This window comes from Culex pipiens, chromosome 2 (assembly GCF_016801865.2).
Source record: "Culex pipiens pallens isolate TS chromosome 2, TS_CPP_V2, whole genome shotgun sequence".
In the NCBI taxonomy this organism is placed as follows: domain Eukaryota; kingdom Metazoa; phylum Arthropoda; class Insecta; order Diptera; family Culicidae; genus Culex; species Culex pipiens.
Window position 1 is genome coordinate 8117929 of NC_068938.1, and position 23175 is coordinate 8141103.

The 23175-nt window shown below is 33.8% G+C and overlaps 1 protein-coding gene across 2 annotated transcripts in view; it reads left to right on the forward strand.

The window, feature by feature from the left end:
* The first annotated feature begins 3341 nt into the window (after positions 1-3341).
* The window catches only part of LOC120412659 (CUGBP Elav-like family member 2), a 447077-nt gene continuing 427243 nt past the window's right edge, over positions 3342-23175 (forward strand). The window contains exon 1 of one of the 2 annotated variants that reach the window (XM_039573218.2): positions 3342-4329. The gene's annotated coding sequence lies outside the window, so the exon portion shown is untranslated. The remainder of the gene's footprint in view (positions 4330-23175) is intronic. The other variant, XM_039573219.2, reaches the window with a different exon arrangement.

The following is a 23175-nucleotide window of genomic DNA, read 5'->3' on the forward strand; positions in this document are numbered from 1 at the left end:
ATTCATATAATTGTTTGGTGTTATCATTGATGTTCTAGTCGACAATCATTTATTGACGAAGATTTTCATTTTTAATCACTACATGCAGGGCAGGGTTCTGAGAAACTTGTAAAAGGATTTTTTTTAATGTTTTAAGTGACCCAAAATTTATATCTTCGAACAAACCAGATACCAAGTACGTACATAAAAATCTGCATTTCTTACTGTGCCTTGCATCTTTGAGTAGACCGGAATTTATTCAATATTTGTTATGTTAAGTAATGGAGGAAAAAAAAACTGAAATGTGAGCAATTCTCCACCAAAACCGGATTTCACTTACATTTTTTGAATTGGCCTTCTTTATGACCAAAGAAGCCTTTTTGCTTTACGGATTTTTTGATAAATTTGATTAATTTGATAAAGTTTAATTTTTTTAAAATTCCAGTTATTCGATTTTTTTTAAATATTGTCCATGTTTGTCCACCCCTGAAAATAGAAGAGAAGCTGATTTTTTCCCAAAAAAATGCTCAGGAGACACTGAAGATTGGACCTCTGGTTGCTGAAATACAACGAATAAAAGAAAAAGAAACAAGAATATTAAAGTTTTTTAAGTCTCATCCAAGGTCTCATCTTATCAGCTCTCCATTTTCTAATGCCAATATATATTAGCAACTAATGGTCCAATTTTCAAAGTTGAAAAATGAAACATTATTATTTTTTATGTTAAATCTTATGATCGAACAAAATATTTAAAAAAAATTGCATAGCTTAGGATTGAAGTCTACCCGTAGTTGGAAATATTAAAAATAAATAAATCAAGACTGACTTTTCAAATGTGCATTATATTGAATATTTGGCCCTTTCGAAATTATAGTTCAAAGTCTCTTACACACTTGTATTGGAAATTTTTAAAACTCTCGAAAATCATATTTTCAGGAAGGGACAGTCATGAAAACTACTTTGAAAATCGAAAAACTGTAATTATTCAGTTATTATTTTAATTAATTTAAAAAAAAACTTTACGGACCCTTATTTTGAAAACGGTTTACTTTGTCAAAAAATCTTTTCGATTGCGAAATTGTAATTACATTAAAATTGTTATAAAATGTTTTAGTGGCTCTGCAATCTAGAATCGATTATCCGAACCTTCAATTATCCAAAGTTTCGATTATCCGAAAGTTTGTATAAAACTTCGAATAATCGAATCACGACAAAATTTAGGCCGCCATCTTGGATTATTCTTAATCACTTTTAGCGTAGTTAAATATGCCAATGAAAAAAAACAAAAAACTTGTGGTTCGAGTATCCGAAGATTCAATTATCCGAAGTGAAAATTGCAATTAAAATTACATATTTTTTTTAATACGTATTTTTCCTGTATTTTGAAAGTTCAGTGTTCATCGAAAAACACTAAAAATTATCATTTCTGTTTTTGGGTATTAAATGATCGGGATTTCATACATTTCGAAAGTCATAACACACATTTTTGAAAATACTCAAAATATTCACAAAACTAAGTATTTTCGGAAAAATACTTTAAATTTCAGTTTTTTACAAGATGAGTATCAAATAATCGGGATTTTCTTTAAATGTTTCGATAGTGATACAGTCCAGACTCGATTATCCAAAGGCCTCGGAAGAATTTCACTTCGGATAATCGAATCACGAAAACAAATTTTGTTCGTTGTATATTTTTGTATTGTAGAGCTTAGATATGACCCATAAACTACGCTAGTGATTTAAATGATTTAAATCCAAGATGACGGCCAAAATGGTGGTGGTGAAACATTAAAAAAATGCATTTTATCATTTAATAGGCAATCGACTATTCGAATTTTTCTAAAATGGGGTCGCAGAACTCGAATTTGATGTTTAAAACAATAAAAGAAAAAAAAACGAAAAAAAAATGTTTGTGATTCGATTATCCGAAGTCCCATTCGAACCTTCAAATAATCGAGTCTGGACTGTAATATTTTTTGTGAACTACTAAAATTTTTCACAAAACTATGTTTTTTCTAAAAAATACTTTAAAAAATCGGTTTTTTACAATATTGGTATCAAATGAATGGGATTTTTCATACATTTCAAAATTAATAATACAAATTTTTCAAAACACTCAAAATGTTCACAAAACTACGTATTAAAAAATACTAAAAATTTCAGTATTTTACAAACAAAAATCCGATTATAAAATACCCATATAATAAAAATTGAAATTTTGAGTTTTTTTTTCAAAAGTACGTTGTTCTGTGAAATTTCGAGCATTTACAAAAAAAAGGCCATCGAAATGTTTGAAAAATCCCAATTATTTTATACTAAGGCCGTTGCAAATATTTTTTGAAGTTTATGTCCCTCTACTCTGACCAAAGTCGAGGGGGGGGGGGCAAAAAAATAAAAAAGTATAAAAAATTAAATTACGAGCCATGTTTTTAACTTTATAATGAAAAAAGTGTTTTAAAATGCATTCTACACCTGTCCAGTTGTTTTGCCATCATTAGTTTCCAAAATATCTAAGTATTGACAAAAAAAATATTTTTTTCGAAAAATAAAATTTTTGCGGTGTTGTTCATAGGAATTTTATAAAAATTCAAAACATTTTTAAACAAGCCCAAACACCATAATTTTTTGAAGTTTGGATGATTTTTCATAGGATTATAGCCATCTTATATAGCCTATAATCCCATAAGCTCTGTGCCTCAGCGGTGCTAAACCGAGGCATGACTGTAGATTAAATATGTCAAAGATCTTGGGATCGATTTCCAATCGATCGAATTTGATTATTTTATTCCATTTCTTTTATTAAAATTTTCATTCCAAATCAACAGGTGCCCTCAAATCATCGCAAACAAACTGCTCGAAAGTAATTTCCATCCCTTCTTGCAACTGTCTTTTCCCCTCCTCCACCACGTTGCAACACTTCTCCACCCTACCAGTAAAATGTCACACCAGCTTCGTCGCACACTTGTTATGCTACAACGCTGCGCGTCGCGCACGTGCTCCCTCTCTTCTCTTCTCTTGTGTTGCACAAGCGGTGGCCCCTCGAACGACGCTTACTACGACGACGGCTTTCCCGGCGGCTTGCCGGGGGTTGATTGTTGTGTTGTTTTCCACGGCCTCCTCCTTGGAATGTGTGTTTTCATCCCCTAACTCGCTCGCGAGTTTGTGTTGGTGAGCGCGCTCGGTCGCTCGCTCGCTCTCTGATCCTTGCTCTCAAATGAGAGAGGCTTTTCCGAACGGATTCGAGCAGTTCGAGCAATCCTTTCGCGGTGGTGGCCTCCTTAGATTGGAGGAACTTTCTAACCCGTACGGACGGCATGTCGTCGCGGTCCGGTCCGGTTTGCGATGCCGTCGACGTCCGAGGTCGAGTGTTAGTGTGCAAGTGAGTGGGTTGATCGACTAGAACTTGGATTAAGGTGAAGTTGCTTGAGTTAAGGTGAAATCGTGCGGTTTAAGGTGCCGTCTAGATCGAGGGGTTGTTTTCCTTGGTTGGGAAAGATTTTCCCAGCGATTTCGGGTTCGGCTCGTGCTCGAGAGAGGATAACGTTGAAAAGAGAGAGCGAGAGAGTGCGAGATGAGCTGATTAAGGATCGCGCTGGCAGCTGTTACAACGCGCGCGTTGTTTTCCTCTCTCTTTTCGAGCAGCTGTCACGGAACGCTCCGCCGTCGGCGTGGAGTCGACATTCGCAAAGGGCCAAATCGGCAGGACGAGCCCGACACTCGTGCCCGGTGTCACGCTTTTCCACGCAAGTGTGTGAGTGAATCTCTCTTTCCCCCGCGTGTGAGTGTGTTGGTGAATCAACCGGGGCACGATGAAAAATCAAAATTATCAATCTTCCCGTTCACGTACTCAGTCTTTGGCGGATATTCGAAGGAACGCGTCGCGTCGTCGTCGTCGCCGCAGCAGCAGCAGCACCAACTGTCAGCTGTTTTCGTCGCCGTCGTCGTGTTGTTTCGTCGACTTTTCGTGATAGAGGAATGTTTTGAGGGCGAGATCCAAGTGTGCCAAGAATATTTCGCTTCGCTGCGAAAATGATGATCTTGATCGGCGGCCCGTCGTCGCTTGGAATTATGACGATCAGCGTCGCGTCGACTTTGTCGGCGGCGTCGTGAGTGGGCGTCGGAAAGTGTCCGCAAAGAAAAAAAAATATTGTGGATGTGAGGAAATTTGAGAAAACCAAAATAAAATAAAGTATAAAGAAAAACTCACTGGAGAAAAACGAAACGGTGTTGTAATTGACACAGACAAACAGAGTTGACAAAGGTTGTGTGAATCGACCAAGTTGGCAAAAATCAAACGAAGCAGAGCGGAGGTCGTCCGCGGCGAAAATCGATTGTGGAAGCAGCTTTAAGGTTAGCTTTAAGGTGGATTTTGGGCACGGAGGGAAATTTCAACCATTGAGTTGAGGTAATTTCGGTGTGTGTGTTCTCTTCTTCTGGTTGTGGTTGTGAATTAAGAGGGTAATTTCGAAACAGGAAAAAGCAGGGGGTGGTGCAAATTTAATTACTAAAATTTAGTGAGGAAATGCAGCGCGAATCGAGAAGGGGAGAGAGATCCCAAATCGGTGGCTATCAGATGACAGAAAGAAATGAATGATTAATGTTGTTTTAGCGAAGGGTGGCGATGGAGAAGATGATGAAGGTGTTGTTCCGGATGTGATGCAGCAGCAGCAGAGCTAAGAGAAGGAGACGGAGGGAAAACCACAGAATGTTGGTGGAAATTGGTGGAAAGTGCGTCGTTTGATGATTCAATTACTTCGTTTGTTGGTTTGTTGGAGGTGGTTTTGCTGGGAAAGCAAAAAGGGCATCAGCAAACGCCGAGGCAGTGATCCGTGATGATCCCGTAAGTTGTGTTCTGTTATGTTTAAGCACTAGCTGGTGTGGAATAAGAAGAGTCGAAGTAAATGTAATTGTGTAACGCTGAGATGACACACGTCGGTGAATGTTTGTGTAGCAAAAATTAAGGTGGGATTATCTCTGCTGGTGCTGGGTGATGAATGATTAATAACAATCCTTAAATGGTCCTGGGTGAAGAGAAACACTACCTGATTTAGGTTTTGTACTACTATGGTCACTATGGTCAGTGAATAAAGAATAAAATTTTTGTTAAGATTGAATTTAAAAAAAAGTCCTGTTGAATATTAAAACAAAAAATAAAGTGTTTTGATTTAACTAATAAAAAGAAAATGCTAGAATTTTTTGACAGAAAACTGGAAATGGAAGCAAATGTAATAACAAAGAGATTGTCCTTGCCCTGGTAAAAAGTCTAACTAACAGGATATAGTTGCCAAATAAAATTACTATTTTTGTTACTATTACTTTTAAAATAGTTTGCAAATCTATTAGGGGCAAGTGTTTCCATAGTGTTGGCATATCATCACTTCGACGTTCGATTACAGTTTCTGAAAAACATTTTGAACTGCAAAGTTCTAAGTAATAAACAGTTTAGTAGAAAAGTGGCAAGCATGTTCCTTTTGAAAGTTTTGCAAAATCAAATGTTTAAATATCGCAAATCAAATCCTTCACCTGTCAAACATTCGATAATATGAGAATAATACAACTATATCTATATATATAAAAAATTTCAACGGTTTTGTTCGAACGCGAATCAGTTCAATACGGAGCGTCGGATCGAGGTGCTCTTTGTTGCGTTAGGTTCGTGTAAGTCCAAGGAAGGTTCTTACGCTAAAGAGTGACAACTTTGGCCACTCCGGAACCGATTCCGGAAGATCTGCAGATTGTATGGGAAAAGTTGCGTAAAATCAAATTTTGATCACAGGAGGCTAAAAACGTCAAGAAGGGAAAAAAATGACAAGACGAAGTTTGTCGGGGTTAGGCTAGTTGATTTATATTTAATTTTCTTTTAAATGAATGTTAAGCAGATTTCCTTGAAAATTACGAATGTTTCCGATTTTAAGCAACATTGTTGTCTTTTTTCACCACAAATGCAAATGCAAATCCGTTTAAAAGTTTATTGCTGACAATTATCTCATTTGTTGTATTTTTTTATAAAAACACCAATGGTGTTTAAGGTCGATACAAATATTTTAGGTCGAGGGTTATGGGTTAGGGGAGGGGAGTGTTAAAAATGATTGTTAACGCTTGATGTATTTTAAATTGTTAACAGCTAAATTTACATTTAAGTTTTGAAGTTTTTTGAAAAAAAAATTGATTTGAAAGGAGAGGGACAAAAACTAAATCTTAAAAAATATTTGTAACAATCTTATTGAGAATCTTCCAATCATTTGAAAAAAAAAGCTGACAGAATTATTTCTAAAAAAAACTTTGATTTCATGTGCGAAACAAAAACAAAACTTACAAAATTAAATGAAAATATCTCTTTAAATAAGAATAACCCTTGAATTATTAGATAATAATTGTTAATGTTTTTCTGTACAAACTGCTCATGATAAAAAAAAATAAAGAAAAAAAGTGTTTTGTAGCATTCTCATTCGTTTTCAAGAAACTTCTTATATTAAAAATAAACACAAAGTCATAAAAACAATTCAGAACTACTCATGTTTATAAAATGCTATAACTGTTTATAAAATGCTATATGCTTCCTAAAAAGAACTAACAACACACGACAAATTAAAAAAAAAATACAAATTACAGCTTATATCCAGATGAATGCAAAAACTTGAAGAAATAAATAGACATGACTTTCAAACAATAAATCATGGAACTGCTCTTGATGGAAAGAATGCAAAAAATCATAGAAATTTAAAAAAAAGCAAATTTTCAAAGAACTAATTACGGTTTATATTATGCAAAAACTTACTGAAAGTGTTAAAAAATCGTTTTCTGTCGATTTTTTTTTCATTCGGCGAAATGTACTTCCGGTGAAATGTTTTTTTTTTTTTGGCTAAACGACTGACGCCTTTAGAAAAAGTACACATCTTTTTTGCATAAATCGATTAAATTTGTTGTTGTTTGAAAAAGAAGATGTTCTAAATCCTGAAAATTTTTCTAAAGCATTACAAATAAAGATACAGTGCCTTCCCGTTTTTGGCAACTCAAATTTTTCAAACATTTCTGATTGCAAAATATCAACGTCATTTTTTAAATTGTTGATTTTTGTGAGAAATTTTAGAGTAGTTTTAAATCATAAACTTAGAAGAAAAATGAATTTAGTCTCATTCATCAGTAATTTTTAACAATCATCAGGAACTGGTGAAATTTAATAAGTCTCTGATGAATTTTACATTTTACACATTTTTTAGTTAAAATCCCTTAAAAAAGATAATACTCAACCAATAAAATTTTCACCATAAAACATTTGTCTTTTTTTCTTTGTTATATCTTTCAAATGCATAATACAATTATAGACGTTTTGAGACTTAAACACCCTCGGCGGGTAGTGTCCAGGGCATCTGTAGATGTACAATTCCATAAGGAAAAATTATATATAAAAAAAAAGTTTGGATATTCTTATCGGAAAGAATGAATAAAATACTAAAAATGCTTTAAAACCTCAAATTATTTTTTTCGCGAACAAATCAAATGCTGATTTTATTGAACCAAATAGTCATCATAATAGATTTTTTTTAATCAGTGGATCAAGTGACTTGCTTTTGACAAAAACGTTTGTTACGACCACATTCAAAGTAAAATAATTGTATTCAAAGAAAACAAATCATCTATTAAGCCAACAACTCCAGTCAACAACTTAAGCAAACAAGGTCCCTCCCGGAAAGTCAACAACGTTTCAACTTTGCCATGTTTACTTACATTTGTCGAAAAAAATAAAACAAATTCTTTATTCATACTAAACACATCCATAATCACAAACCCCTTTTATGTTCTGTTCCGTCGTCCACGCTGGATGCACAACACATTGGCCAGCATCAATCCCTTTATTCGGTGTGGCATGTGGCGTTAAATGCTAAAAAGTACCACTTTAATAGTCCCAGCTTTCTTGCTTCAGGGCAGCAATCGGAGGAACCAACAACCCTTACTAAACAATAAACATGCGCTTCGGATCTCGACTCCTCTCTCTGACCAAGAAGAAGAATTGAACACATGATGGACCAACCCCCGACCAAAAAATAACCGAACGTTCGAACAGCACAGCAGAACGAATCCAGAATATTTAAGCATTTGGCCCCGGTGGCTGTTTTTCTTTCTACTTATCGCCGATTTTCAAAACGCGCGAGCGGAAAAAACTCACCCCACCACCGCCAATTTGGGAGGGGAGGAAATCCAAGGAAAACACCCTCCGGTGAGAAGTCAAAAGTTGGGCACGCGATTCAACCTGGGATGAAATAGTTGAAACAGTACAAATATAATCAACCGAACATAGGTTGCATATCAAGAACTACTTTCGTGCAGAAAACGCTGTGACTTTACCCCAAGGGTTAAGACCCAGACGACGTAAACGTTCGTTGGTAATAACAATGAAGCAGTAAACACCACCCACCCGGTATTGATTCCGCTCCCCCTTCTTAAAGTCTGCGGAAAAATGTTGAAATCTTTCAAACGTGGAAAACGAAAAGGATGTTGGGTTTGGTAGAAATTTAATTTGGTGCACTGGAAATGCAATGGAACTAAGTTGAATTTAATGCTAGGTTTAATTTAGTTATCGGGGATTGCATAAATGTAACCATAAATAATAAAAGATGAGGAATTATGCACTAGATAAAAAACAAATGCATTGAATAAAATTGTTAATTTTAACATACCTGTATCGATAGCACGAAATTATTTACGTAGTTTTGAATAGTGTTCAATTATATGAGAAAATTTGATCTTCTCTTCCGTCTGAACTTCAAATTTTAAATTTTTTTTTCGCATTTCTAGCTTTTTACAAAGTGTTTGAAATCGAAAAAGAAGATAACCAAGTTTTGATAGTCTATTTTTTTGTATTTAACATTTAATATTTTATTAAAAACGTGAAAATAAATGTCCTTTAAACTATATCAAAGAAAGTTTGATAAACAAATGCTTCTGCAAAAAGGTACAGAGATTGCAAAACTGGCATTTGAAGAAATATGATGAAAATCATATATCTTGCCAAAACTCTTGTCAAAATAAGAGCACATTTCAAGAGACATGCGACATAAGGTCGAAGGATAAAAGGTCAAAATCAAATGAACTAGCGTTCAAAAGGACAAAAGTGGTAAAAATGCATATTCCAGTGACAAACAAATCTTATTTCGTTTTGTTCATGAACTGTTTATTTTTTCTAACAAAATATTTTTTTTCAAACTTGTGCTGCAACAGTTTTACAAACTGTTTTATGTAAAATAGTCTGATTTAAAGCATATTTATCAATTATTTTAAACTTTGTGCCTTTCTTACTAAAGAAAGTTAAAGGATTTGCTTTTGGATTTGACTATAAATCAATTTTCGTAATCCGAATATTTCATCGAGGAAAATTCATCGGAAAAATCATTAAAAATCATGAATAATGGATTTTCAATACTCTATCGATTACAGCAGATTTTTTTTTCTCACATCAAATTTTTGTTTTTTTTTCTTCTTTCGAATGTTAGCTTTTCTTCCACCGTTTTTTTTTTTTTTTGAGGACATATGTGTCTTCAAAAATCATTTGTAAAATTTCCATTCTATTTATCAAATATTATTGTTAGCTTGTTATTTCTTTAAAACATCCCGAGCAGACGGAAATAACATGAGAATAACATTTTTTGATATTGGAAAATACAAGACCAATAACGTTTTATGTTATTTATAACAAGATTTGTTATTCGTCGTTATGGTTTTTTTGTTATTGGATTGTTATTGTAATAACAGACTAATAACATTTTTAGTTATTCTTCGAACAAATCTTCCCGGGCAGACGGTAATAACAAAATTCATGCCATTTCAATAACAAATACTGTTAAAATAACAGAAAGTGTTATGGAATCTTCTTGAAAAATCCTTTTTTGCATAAGAGCTTAATAACAGTTTATGTTATCATATCAAAATTTGTTATTGGTCTGATATTGGTTGAAAGTCAAAACAACTTGGGAATAACATTTTTTGTTATGGAAGAATAACTCCAACTGTTATTAGGATGATCGGATTAGTTGTTAAAATAACAAAAAATAATAACAAAGATTTGTTCGAAGAATTTCTAAAAATTTTATTAGTCTGTTATTACAATAACATTCCAATAACAAAAAAATCATAACGACGAATAACAAATCCTGTTATAAATATTATAAACTGTTATTGGTCTAGTATTTTCAAATAACAAAAAAATGTTATTCTCAAGTTATTTCCGTCTGCTCGGGTTTGTTATTAATTTTTGTTATTTTAACAACTAATCCGATCATCCCAATAACACTTGGAGATATTCTTCCATAACAATGTCAATCAATAACTGACCAATAACAAATTTTGTTTTAATAACATAAACTGTTATTACACCCTTATGCAAAAATGGATTTTTCAAGAAGATTCCATAACACTTTTTGTTATTTTAACAGTATTTGTTATTAAAATGGCATGAATTTTGTTATTACCGTCTGCCCGGGATATGAGCCTTTCTTCAAACATATGGTGTTTTTATTTTTGTGAAATAATGTTACTGTGGAAAAATCCTTTACATTTCGAAATATTTTTTTAATAATTTTATTTTTTTTTCAATACGAGCATTTTTTTTTTGTTTTATGAGACCACGTCAGACTTCGAACATGTGATTTTTTGTTTGTTTGTTTTACTGTTTTGTTTGTGACGTTTCCAATTCTATTAAATAAGAGTTTGTTTGTATATTTATGAGAAGCACACTTATTTAAACAAAAATCCTATATTTTCTATTTGCTCAAATAAATTATTACTTTTTTATAATATTTTTGCAATATTTGCTTATTCCTTCAAATATGATAAATGCGCAATTTTTGGTTTCATAAATTCTTGTCAATTTGTAAGGATTTTTCTAAAATGCCAATGTAAATTTTATTTTAAGTTTTCGTCCTTTTCCTCCCAAATTTCTTCAAAATTTTAGGGGCAAACAAAATATGTTTTGCTAAAAAATATGTTTTTTAATATGAAATCTTATAAAAATGGTCATCAATTATTTAGACTACATTGAATGAAGTTTATTTATGTCTATTTAATAAAACCAGGCAATCTTATCTCCTAAAAACTCATAAGTTTTTGGATAATAGATCAGAAAAGACCTAAAACTATATGAAAAGAGATGTTTTAATTCTTAGTTGTTTTGCAAATTTGTTACAGTACACAGTAAAAAACCATGATAATGTTACATCTGGGAAATATGTAAATTCATCAATATTTTAGTATTTTGCCATTTTTTTCAGTCATGAATTGAAGTAATATTACAAGTACAAATTTTACAACTTCCTAAATTACACAGTTTTTAACTGTATAGCATGATTATTATAAAGGTTGTTTAAAAGTTTAGATAATTTGATTTGATTATTATTAACACGATCCGAGTTGTAGGACTAAAACATTAAATAAAATCGGACTACCAGTCTTATTTTAAAAAGCATCGAATTTATTTTATTCAAACTTATTTATCGAATAGTTGTTCAAAACAATTTTGCCTTGTAGATCTTAAAATATAGAATTTTCTGACATAATGAGTATTGTTGTAAAACTCCTTGCGAAAAATGACATGATTCATTACAACAAAGAGTTGGTACCGTCATCTGGGGCAAATCGGGACACATGGAAAGAATTGGGACAGCGTTTTTAGCAATGATATTGATCGGTATTTTAAACCTTTCGGTTAGTGTAGTTCCAGGGCAACAAATTGACTTCAATTACTACTGTCCCTATTCAGACTGTAGTCACGATTTGCCCCAGTTGGCAGGCAGCGAATGACCAAGAAGGTTAACATTGCCTTAAGATTATCAACACCCAAGACAAAAAAATAAAAAAAAATGTTCGTTGTTTATTAATGGCATAATAAACATATTTTTTTTAAGTTTGATTGCTATGGTTAATCAATCTTCGTTCAAGCATCACCCACAAATGATTTTCATACCAAAGTAGCTTTTTTCCATTCAAAATTCAATTCAAGAGGCAGTATTTGTAAATATTGCTCGGTTTGTTCTAGAGGTCGTATCGATGTGCTCCGATTTGGATGAAACTTTCAGCGTTTGTTTGTCTATACATGAGATGAACTCATGCCAAATATGAGCCCTCTACGACAAAGGGAAGTGGGGTAAAACGGGCTTTGAAGTTTAAGGTCCAAAAAACTTAAAAAATCTTAAAATTGCTCGCATTTCCGTAAAACTTCATCAATTCCAACTCTCTTAGATGCATTCAAAAGGTCTTTTGAAGCACTTCAAAATGTACCATAGACATCCAGGATTGGTTCGACTTTTTCTCTTAGCTTTTGCAAATTACTGTCAAAAATGGATTTTTTTAAAACCTTAATATCTTTTTGCAACAGCCTCCAACACCCGTACTCCCATAGGTCAAAAGATAGGTAATTAAATGGACTATAAGCCTACGGTGTTAACTTTTTGGCCAATCGCAGTTTTTCTCATGGTTTTTCGATTTTTCTTGAACAAACATTTTACAACGTTAGTTTTTGCCCTATAAGCCGCCATAGCGGCACTTTTTGGTCTCAATTTTGTCATATTCGGAATCCTCGGACAATTTCACGTAAGTTAGAAGTATTGGAGTTGTAAATTTGATTTAAAAAATAATTAAATAAAACATTTTTGAAAAAAGAAATAGATCTTATTTACCCTGTGATCAATACGTCAAATGCTTTATCAAGTAGGCGAAAACCTGTTTTACCCCTAATCCAACAAATTGTTAAAAAATATTTTAATTCATTCTAAATGGCAATTTTTCCAATCAAATTTACAACATCAATACTTCTAACTTACGTGAAATTGTCCGAGGATTCCGAATATGACAAAATTGAGACCAAAAAGTGCCGCTATGGTGGCCTTCAGGGCAAAAACTAACGTTGTAAAATGTTTGTTTTAGAAAAATCGAAAAACCATGAGAAAAACTGCGATTGGCCAAAAAGTTAACACCGTAGGCTTATAGTCCATTTAATTACCTATCTTTTGACCTATGGGAGTACGGGTGTTGGAGGCTGTTGCAAAAAGATATTAAGGTTTTAAAAAAATCCATTTTTGACAGTAATTTGCAAAAGCTAAGAGAAAAAGTCGAACCAATCCTGGATGTCTATGGTACATTTTGAAGTGCTTCAAAAGACCTTTTGAATGCATCTAAGAGAGTTGGAATTGATGAAGTTTTACGGAAATGCGAGCTATTTTAAGATTTTTTAAGTTTTTTGGACCTTAAACTTCAAAGCCCGTTTTACCCCACTTCCCTTTGTCGTAGAGGGCTCATATTTGGCATGAGTTCATCTCATGTATAGACAAACAAACGCTGAAAGTTTCATCCAAATCGGAGCTACTCGATACGACCTGTTACACATCGGTGAAAAACTCGCTCTTAATTTTGCAAGGATCGTCCCACGCCCTCATTGCATATCTTAAGGCGATTTTGGTCATTTCTGCTAGCCAACAATAGATGGCTGACAGCTACTTTTCAAGATATCCGTTCTTACTTGCTACAGATTACATTTTAACGTCATGTTCATCGTTTTTGCCCAAAAATCTGTCATATCCAGCCTTCCCGTGTACGAAAACACGTGTCCCATGACGGTGAATGCCAAACAGTCACAAATCCCGCCGCCCAAAACACCACCCTGTCTCTCTGCATGAGCCCATATCCATACAGCAGAAGCGGGGGATGGCAAAATTGCAGCAGGCACGTTTTCAATTAATATCGAATCTTGTCTTGTCGCTTCCGGAAGTTGGCTCCCCGGGCCGGGAGGGAAACAAACGAGCAGCAGCAACAGCAACAATCGGAACGCCAGGAGGGTTGGGCTTTATCTCCAGCCACCTTGTGTCTCGATGTTGGGGTCCTGGACCGGAAGAGTCGTGCGTGCGTGCTCGATTTCACCCCGTCGCGTCGTCGACGTCTAATGCTTCTTGCAGTGTTTTTTTGTGTTCCCGGGGACAGAAATCAATGGCCAAAGATGCACGACTTCAGGACGGACGGGAAAAGAATAAGGAAGCATTCTGCCGGGAGATATTTTGTTGGTAACTTTTTTCCGTTCCCTTTCGGGTTCGGAACGTCGGAACAAACGGCGATGGAATCGATTGCACTCCGGAGGGCATCACGTGCCATTGGAATACACGTTTCACGGCAGAGTTGCTTCCGAGATTCAGACTGGGAAGCAATGTGGGCGGATGATCTGCGTGAGCGTGAATCACGGTGCTGCGAGGGGGGCGTGTAATCGGTAGATGATTGTAGTTGGACGTTTGTCATGGGGTTTCTTTAATTCTAGGGAGTAAAAAGAAATTTTTGCAAAAGAAATCTGTTGATATTTACCCTCAAATGTAGTACTTCATTCTTATTTCAATTCCTACAACTCTACCAAAGACAGAATAGTGATTAGTAGGGTTAGTGAAATTTCACGATTTCGCGGACAGCGTGAAATCCGCAAAATTTGGATTTTTCCGTGAAATCCCGTGAAATTTTTATGTTTGTTTGAAAATATAACGATTTTTCTCAAAATAATTTATCAAACTCAAATAGGAATAAAAATAATTTTATGAACTACTGTAGAATCAAGCGAGTGAATACCCTGGTTTAATTACTAATATAGGGTTAGTGATTTTTGTCGATTTCGTGGAGGGCGTGAAATTCTAAAATTTTATCAATTCTCTCAAATATTTTTTTTAATAACAACTTTTTTCATCCATAAAGACTATTATTAAATTTTATTAGTTTTCAATTAAAAAACTTGAATATATATGTATGTCAAGTTGATATGAACCATTTGAAGAAATGTTCAGATTTTTTAGTTTTTTTTTTAGAAACTAACTAAATTTAGTTATATTTTTATTCACTGTAATACAAAAATTACTGCTTTTTTTTTGAAAGGTATAATTTCGAAAAGATTAAAAGAATCAAACTTTGTTTATTCAGAGTATTTTTTATCTTTGAAATCACATATTAAAACATTTAAATTTTTTCTGAGTCCTGTTTAAGTTTAACGATATTTGTTTATTTGGGTGGATGATTCCCGTGAAAGTTAAAAAATACTACTTGTTTTGTTTTCTTTTCTCACTTAAAATAAAAATTTCGATTTTGTTTAAAAAATATATCATTTTTGCAAAATTGATTTCAAACATAGTTTTTGAAAAATGAGCTAAAAACTTTTAAAATATGTTTAATGGGCTAAATGTCTCAGAAAATTCAATTTATTTTACTCATTTTGGCTGGACAAGATTGTTAAATCTTGCTATGATATGAAATTTAATAAAATATAAAATGATATCACAGAAACAAATAAGCGAAAACTTTTTAGCTTTATTAGTCGAATATGGTCGAGGGTCTCGTGGCGCAGGGGTAGCGGCTTCGGCTGCCGATCCCGATGATGCTATGAGACGCGGGTTCGATTCCCGCCTTATCCACTGAGCTTCTATCGGATGGTGAAGTAAAACGTCGGTCCCGGTTTCTCCTGTCTCGTCAGAGGCGCTGGAGCAGAAATCCCACGTTAGAGGAAGGCCATGCCCCGGGGGGCGTAGTGCCAATAGTTTCGTTTTTTTTTTTCAGTCGAATATTAAAAATGCAGTTCAGTAAATGAGTATACGCGTGCCCTACATTCTGTTTCAAAATATATATAGAGCCCGTCTATAAACCAGATGGATACTTTTTAAAAAATTAAAAGATTTTTTTTGTGTCACGTTCAAATTTAGTGATTTTTTTTTGTTTATTGAAGAATAATATATAATGAAACATAAAAAGTTGTTTCTGTGATTTTCAAAGTTATTTTAACATTTTTCACGTTCCACGAAATTTGCGTGAAATTTGGTGTTCTGAAATTGAGGTCTCCGTGAAATTTGCAATTTTCGAGCGTGAAAAATCACTAAGCCTAGTGATCAGCCGTTCTCAAGAAATCAAAATGATTGAAAAAGTCTGATTACTAACATAACATTTGAATAATATATTAAATATATTATCCTTAAAAGAAATTCAGTTTTCAAAAATGTGAACCCATTTAAATTCCAACTATTTCAACAAAGCTCGACTTCTTAGAAGATTAAATTCCAGCGTCAAAACTACTTTTTGAGTGCACCCAAGTTAAAATTTCGCAGAATCTCAACTAAATTGTCTTCCTTTGCTAAAGGGAAAACACCCCGCACTGTCTACTTCTCCCTTCAACCCAGTTTCAACTCTATTTTCCCCATCGCGCAATCAACTCTCATCAACTTCTCCGAAATGTGTACAACGCACTTTTCCAGGTTGGAAAATCTCTAGAACTGAAGCTTCGCAAAAGTCGCATCTCACCCAAGCAAATAAGGAAAGAAGGAAGAAAGCGTCTGTCTGTTTTGAGTGGCAATTTTCCGGGGAAAATTTAAAGGTGCCGCACCACTTGAACACAATGCCCCTCATCTTTCGTCGTGGCGGGAGTAATATTTCACTATCGTGGTGGAAGTACTTCTTTTTCGACTAGAACGTCTGGAACAGAGAGCAGAAAACCGAGTGCGTGCTTTGAAACTTTAAGCGTTTTCATTTTCCACCCTCCTACCCCCCTGCGGGGAGTGGTTGAACTTGCCTGGGAGGAAATTATTTTGGCGCGAAAAGTGGGACAAAAATTGGAGAGGTTTGGGGAAGATAACAATTTAAGCTAGACTTTAATTTTAGATCTGGATTGCTTTACGTAAGAATTCGCAATGAATTGTCTCTTTTTGGAGCGAAAAAAAAAACATTTCCCCGAAAAACGTAAAAGATGACAAACAGGTTCTCCGGTTTTCCACGTTCCTCAGCAATATCTCTTGGACCATTTAGAGAGACACGAAATGACTGCGACGACGAGTTATGCGGGAAAAACGCACATCCGGAGCGTCGGCAGTTTCTGACACTGTGACTAATTCGCCCTGCTGGTCTGAGCCGATCTGGGCGGAAAAGTTTGTAAAATGTTGCCAATTTTATCTCTATTTGGAGGATTGGAGGAGGGAAGTTTCTGCTGGAGGATTATGCTCGCTTGGGAGCGCTAGAAAACTGATGGAGGGAAGATTTCCAGAATTTTATGCTGGAAGTTTGCGCTATCAAAACTGAGCAGACATTTTGTTCGAAGTAGAATTAATGTTTTCAGCAGTTCACTAAAAAAGTATTTTGATGTTTTCGTGAACAAAAAAATTATTCAATTCAATCAATAAATTTAATGCATTTTAACTGCACGCAAATTCCCAGGTTGCCGAAATTAACAAAAAACTTGTCTTCTTCAGACAGGACATCAGTACAAAGGAAAAGTTAATTTGATCTGTTTATATATATTTTTTAAATTTTACATAAATTTTACTTATCACCTTTAAAAATAATTCATCTAACAATGCACTATAGTTAGGCTTAATCCATAAATTACGTTACGCCAAAAACTGCCAAAATATTTTTTTTAATCTTTTTGCAATTTTTTAAATATTGGGACCACAGACGAAAGAGCCTGAGAAAAAAAATATATTCATAAATTCATCAATGATCAATTCATCATCAATTGATATTTTGCAAATTTATGATAGAAGCATAACTGTGATGTTAAAGCATTTTTTGATACTTTTCGTCTATTTTTTGTGAAGTCAGGCTTTAAATTTGAACAGAACTATGACTTTGACCACAGCTGAGAGACAAACAAAAATTAATTCACATTTAAACCAGCCTAATGGACTTGAAAAAGGCATCTTTTGTGATAGTGTTTGAGGTAGTGCAAAATCTGATATCGAAGATTTGAATTTATAAAAAGGTTATTTATTGAAAATCTGAATAAAAAAAGTCTAACAAAATAAATAAAACACATTTTTACATGCTTCAAAATTCAATCAATGTTAGCAGTCACAAAATGCACTTATCCTTTAAAATTAGCGTCAAGTTTTGCTCTGTCATTTTTTGTTTCATATAACGTCATGATTCGAATTCCCGGACGCTTCGAAACCCGGACACTTCATCTTGTTTTATCAATTATTTGGGTATAAGTTCGCATTATGAATGTCAAAACTGTGTTATTTGATGAATTCTAACATCAACTTTCATTTAAAGTTTATTTGAACGCTGTAGTTAATGTCAAAACAATTTAATATAATTTAATATAATAAAATTATAAGATTACCAAAAATGCGAAACATTACACGTGAAATATTTCATAGGCGTCCGAAGCACCGGGAAGGCAATGCAGAAATTTATGGTTTTGATTTCCTTAAATTTTAGCAAATTTTTATATAAAATCTCGATTGTTTTGATGTTAACAGCTTATTAGAGACCTAAAAAATGCCATTCAATAACATTTCAGTCCAAATTTGTGCGATTCATTAGCAAAAACGAGTGTCCGGATTTCGAATCAGCTTTTATCAGTGTTCGGGATTCGAAGCACAACAAGTCATTTTAATTATCAAATTCTGATGAAAAATTGTTAGGAAAGACATATTTTGCATGCATTTTCTTAAAACTGACTGTTAATACTACATTCTGATGATATTTCTTCATTTCCAACTTATTACATGATTTTTTGTCAGCTATAACGAAAATGATATGCTACTAAGTGGATTTTGAATTATGACGTTAGCTGGCCATTTGAAAACAGAAGTTTTTTTTTTTTTTGAAAAAAATTGCGAAAATCGCAAAACTTTGGAGCAGTGCCAAAAAAGAAGGGGTGGTCCAAATTGGTTCGTAATCGGGATTCTTACATGTTTTCAAAGTATCAATAGCTTCACCAAATTTGAGCTTGATCAGAAAAAGTCAATTTCGAATTTGTACTTGTGTGTGTACAGTTTAGGCGAAACGACCCATATATGAGCAATTCTCTACGAAATCGGTCTTTTTTCTTCAATTTTAATTTTTGTATTTTTTAATCCGACTGAAACTTTTTTGGTGCCTTCGGTATGCCCAAAGAAGCCATTTTGCATCATTAGTTTGTCCATATAATTTTCCATACAAATTTGGCAGCTGTCCATACAAAAATGATATGTGAAAATTCAAAAATCTGTATCTTTTGAAGGAATTTTTTGATCGATTTGGTGTCTTCGGCAAAGTTGTTGGTATGGATACGGACTACACTGGAAAAAAATGATACACGGTAAAAAAAAATTGGTGATTTTTTTAATTAACTTTTTATCACTAAAACTTGATTTGCAAAAAAACACTATTTTTAATTTTTTTATTTTTTGATATGTTTTAGAGGACATAAAATGCCAACTTTTCAGAAATTTTCAGGTTGTGCAAAAAATCATTGACCGAGTTATGAATTTTTTAATCAATACTGATTTTTTCAAAAAATCGAAATATTGGTCGAAATTTTTTTTCAACTTCATTTTTCGATGTAAAATTGAATTTGCAATCAAAAAGTACTTTAGTGAAATTTTGATAAAGTGCACCGTTTTCAAGTTATAGCCATTTTTATGTAACTTTTTTCGAAATAGTCGCAGTTTTTCATTTTTTTTAATTAGTGCACATGTTTGCCCACTTTTGAAAAAAATATTTTTGAAAAGCTGAGAAAATTCTCTATATTTTGCTTCTTCAGACTTTGTTGATACGACCTTTAGTTGCTGAGATATTGCAATGCAAAGGTTTAAAAACAGGAAAATTGATGTTTTCTAAGTCTCACCCAAACAGCCCAACATTTTTCAATGTCGATATCTCAGCAACTAATGGTCCGATTTTCAATGTCAAAATATGAAACATTTGTGAAATTTTCCGATCTTTTCGAAAACAATATTTTCAAAATTTTCAAATCAAGACTAACATTTTAAAAGGGCGTAATATTGAATGTTTGGCCCTTTTGAAATGTTAGTCTTGATTTGAAAATTTTGAATATATTGTTTTCGAAAAGATCGGAAAATTTCACAAATGTTTCATATTTTGACATTGAAAATCGGACCATTAGTTGCTGAGATATCGACATTGAAAAATGTTGGGCTGTTTGGGTGAGACTTAGAAAACATCAATTTTCCTGTTTTTAAACCTTTGCATTGCAATATCTCAGCAACTAAAGGTCGTATCAACAAAGTCTGAAGAAGCAAAATATAGAGAATTTTCTCAGCTTTTCAAAAATATTTTTTTCAAAAGTGGGCAAACATGTGCACTAATTAAAAAAAATGAAAAACTGCGACTATTTCGAAAAAAGTTACATAAAAATGGCTATAACTTGAAAACGGTGCACTTTATCAAAATTTCACTAAAGTACTTTTTGATTGCAAATTCAATTTTACATCGAAAAATGAAGTTGAAAAAAAATTTCGACCAATATTTCGATTTTTTGAAAAAATCAGTATTGATTAAAAAATTCATAACTCGGTCAATGATTTTTTGCACAACCTGAAAATTTCTGAAAAGTTGGCATTTTATGTCCTCTAAAACATATCAAAAAATAAAAAAATTAAAAATAGTGTTTTTTTGCAAATCAAGTTTTAGTGATAAAAAGTTAATTAAAAAAATCACCAATTTTTTTTTACCGTGTATCATTTTTTTCCAGTGTAGTCCGTATCCATACCAACAACTTTGCCGAAGACACCAAATCGATCAAAAAATTCCTTCAAAAGATACAGATTTTTGAATTTTCACATATCATTTTTGTATGGACAGCTGCCAAATTTGTATGGAAAATTATATGGACAAACTAATGATGCAAAATGGCTTCTTTGGGCATACCGAAGGCACCAAAAAAGTTTCAGTCGGATTAAAAAATACAAAAAAAATCGAATGACCGAAATCCTAGAGAACTGCTCATATTGATAATGCGCACCGATTTCATGTTACAGGCATTTAATTGTGATTTTTTTTCGAAAAATGCTCAGTTTTTTGCAATTTATTTTAAAAAAACATCGTAAAGGAAAAGCTTCAAAAAATTCTCTGAAGGTTGATTATATATCTAATATTGTTTTACTTTGCTAATTCGGCTGCTGATTTTGTAAAAAGTGAGATTTTTTCAGTGTCACCTAATAAGCCCTTATTTTCAACTCGCGATATTTCGGAAGTTATCGGTTAAATTTTCAAGTTAAAGAAATGTGCTCTTTTCTATAAAATAATAACTACAAATTTTAAGAATCAACTCAAACATTTGAAAATTTTAAAAATAGGTGTTTTTAGTTTTTCCTAGCTGAATTAAAATGATCATATCAAAACATGCCAAGTCAATTTGCGAAAACATAGATAATTCTAGATTACATTTTCAAAACAAATGACGCGCTATGCATACAAGACCATTTGAAAGAATAAGCGAGAATTATCCAGAAAAATTAGGTAGTTCCATAAAGGAAGCTCAAAATGTTTAATTGCTCTACTTGAAATTATCATTGCTCTGTAAAAAATATTTTTTGTGATTATTGCATAAAAGATCTTCAAAGTTTACTGAGCATTTGAAAAATTTAACTCTCATATTAAACGTCCTCCAAAACATATACCAAAGCCGAATCAAAAGCCACATTGAGCTATCTCGCATGAAAAATCACATTTAACGACCCATATTTCACCTTTCCCTTAATGTTGCACGTGTACACAGCGGAGGTGTATCAACCACAAAGCCAGCCAGCCAGCCACGCCACACTTTAAATAAAATATCCAGAACACATCGCGCAAACCACTCATTAAGGTGAAAGTACACACCAAAACCATCCACCACACCAAAGATGAAAAGGAATAAATCAAAGCCGCTCCCCCGAAAGGTAGCTCCTATCTGCACCACCACACTGTGGCAATGAAGTACTTCCACCTCCCCCACCTTCAATTTCCACTCGAAAACGCCACTGGCGAAGCACGACGAGAATCACATTTATTTGCAACCAGGAATAATAAAATATTCCACACTCCGGGTTTTCCACCCTGGCAAAAGCTCTTCTTCCCTTTTTTCTTTTTTTCCTCAGAAGTTGAAATTCTTTTTCCCCGCGCGAAACCAAGCAAGCCATGCCAAGCCGAACCAACACACACTCACACAGACTCGCACACACACATTCAACCGTTTCGTTCCGTTCTTTTATTTGCTCGTTTAAACCGGAACCGGAAGGAATCAACAGGAATGCTTGTTATTTATTTATATCATTTCTTGATTTCTTCTTCTTTTTACTTTTTTTCCCCCTACTTTTTTCCATGTCAGAAACTCTATCGCTTCCTGCCCCGAAGCAGGATATGCACAAATAAAAGATAAGAGAGCGCGCGAAGGAAAAAGCTTTCCTCGGAAAAAAAGCTCCCATTCTTCTTCTTTTTTGTGCTTGCCTCTTCCTGCTTAGGATGATCCTTCCTGCTGCTTGCTTCCTGGTTAACGGGAAGGACGACCGTCAAAACAAACACATGTTCGCACGATGTCGGGCGGTGCCTTTTGTTCGCCGGTAGGTGGCAGTGGTGGAGAGGAGGAGAAGTAGAGAACAATTTCATTCTTGAAGTTTGTTGTACGACGACGACGACGGCGAGCAGAGATAAAATGCTGGAAGAAATTGGACACCATCAACCTCGTCTTTAGTTTAACGAGCAGGGAAGGGAAAGGGGGTGGATTTTATGCGGTTTTGGAAGAGAAAATACCAGTCAGTGATAGCTGGGAATTAGTGGGGAATATTTTTATAAGGATAGTGTTGTTTTGCAGTGAAGATTACATTTCAAAGACAACATAGTGGCAAAAAAGCAGTTTTTTTGGAAAAATAACAGCAATTTTAAAAAAGAGGCTATTCTTATCTCCACCGCGCTCCAGGGACAAGGAATGGAATTTTGGAAGACGGGAAGTGTTGATGCATATCTTTTTTAAGGGGATAAGGGAAATTCTCCACCGTGTCCCAAAGTGAGTTTCGCTTGGAGTAGGATGGATTTTGGGAAGGTGAATGGTCTAAGTTATCGGTGAACTTTGTTGAATAAATGAACGACTCGTACTAAAAAAATCTTCTTTTTGCAACTTTTAGCAGAAACTACTATTTTGTCACTCAGTTGTAAAAATACTAATCTTTCTTGTCATTCTCAACTGACAAAATGGCCTGCTTCTCTTTGCCAAAAATAAGTGAATCCGATACTTTTCGATACAAATGCTGAATATTTCTGTTTTTAGCACTCAAATGAGTTCTATAAATTGAACGAAACTAAATGCAAAACTAGATGCAAAAAATGGGTTTATTCTAAAATCTTCTGATTTTTTGTGAATTTTCGATGTACAATATCGCATAAAAAATCAGAAATCATTTTTGAAACTTTTTTTTTTAAATAAAGCTAATGATT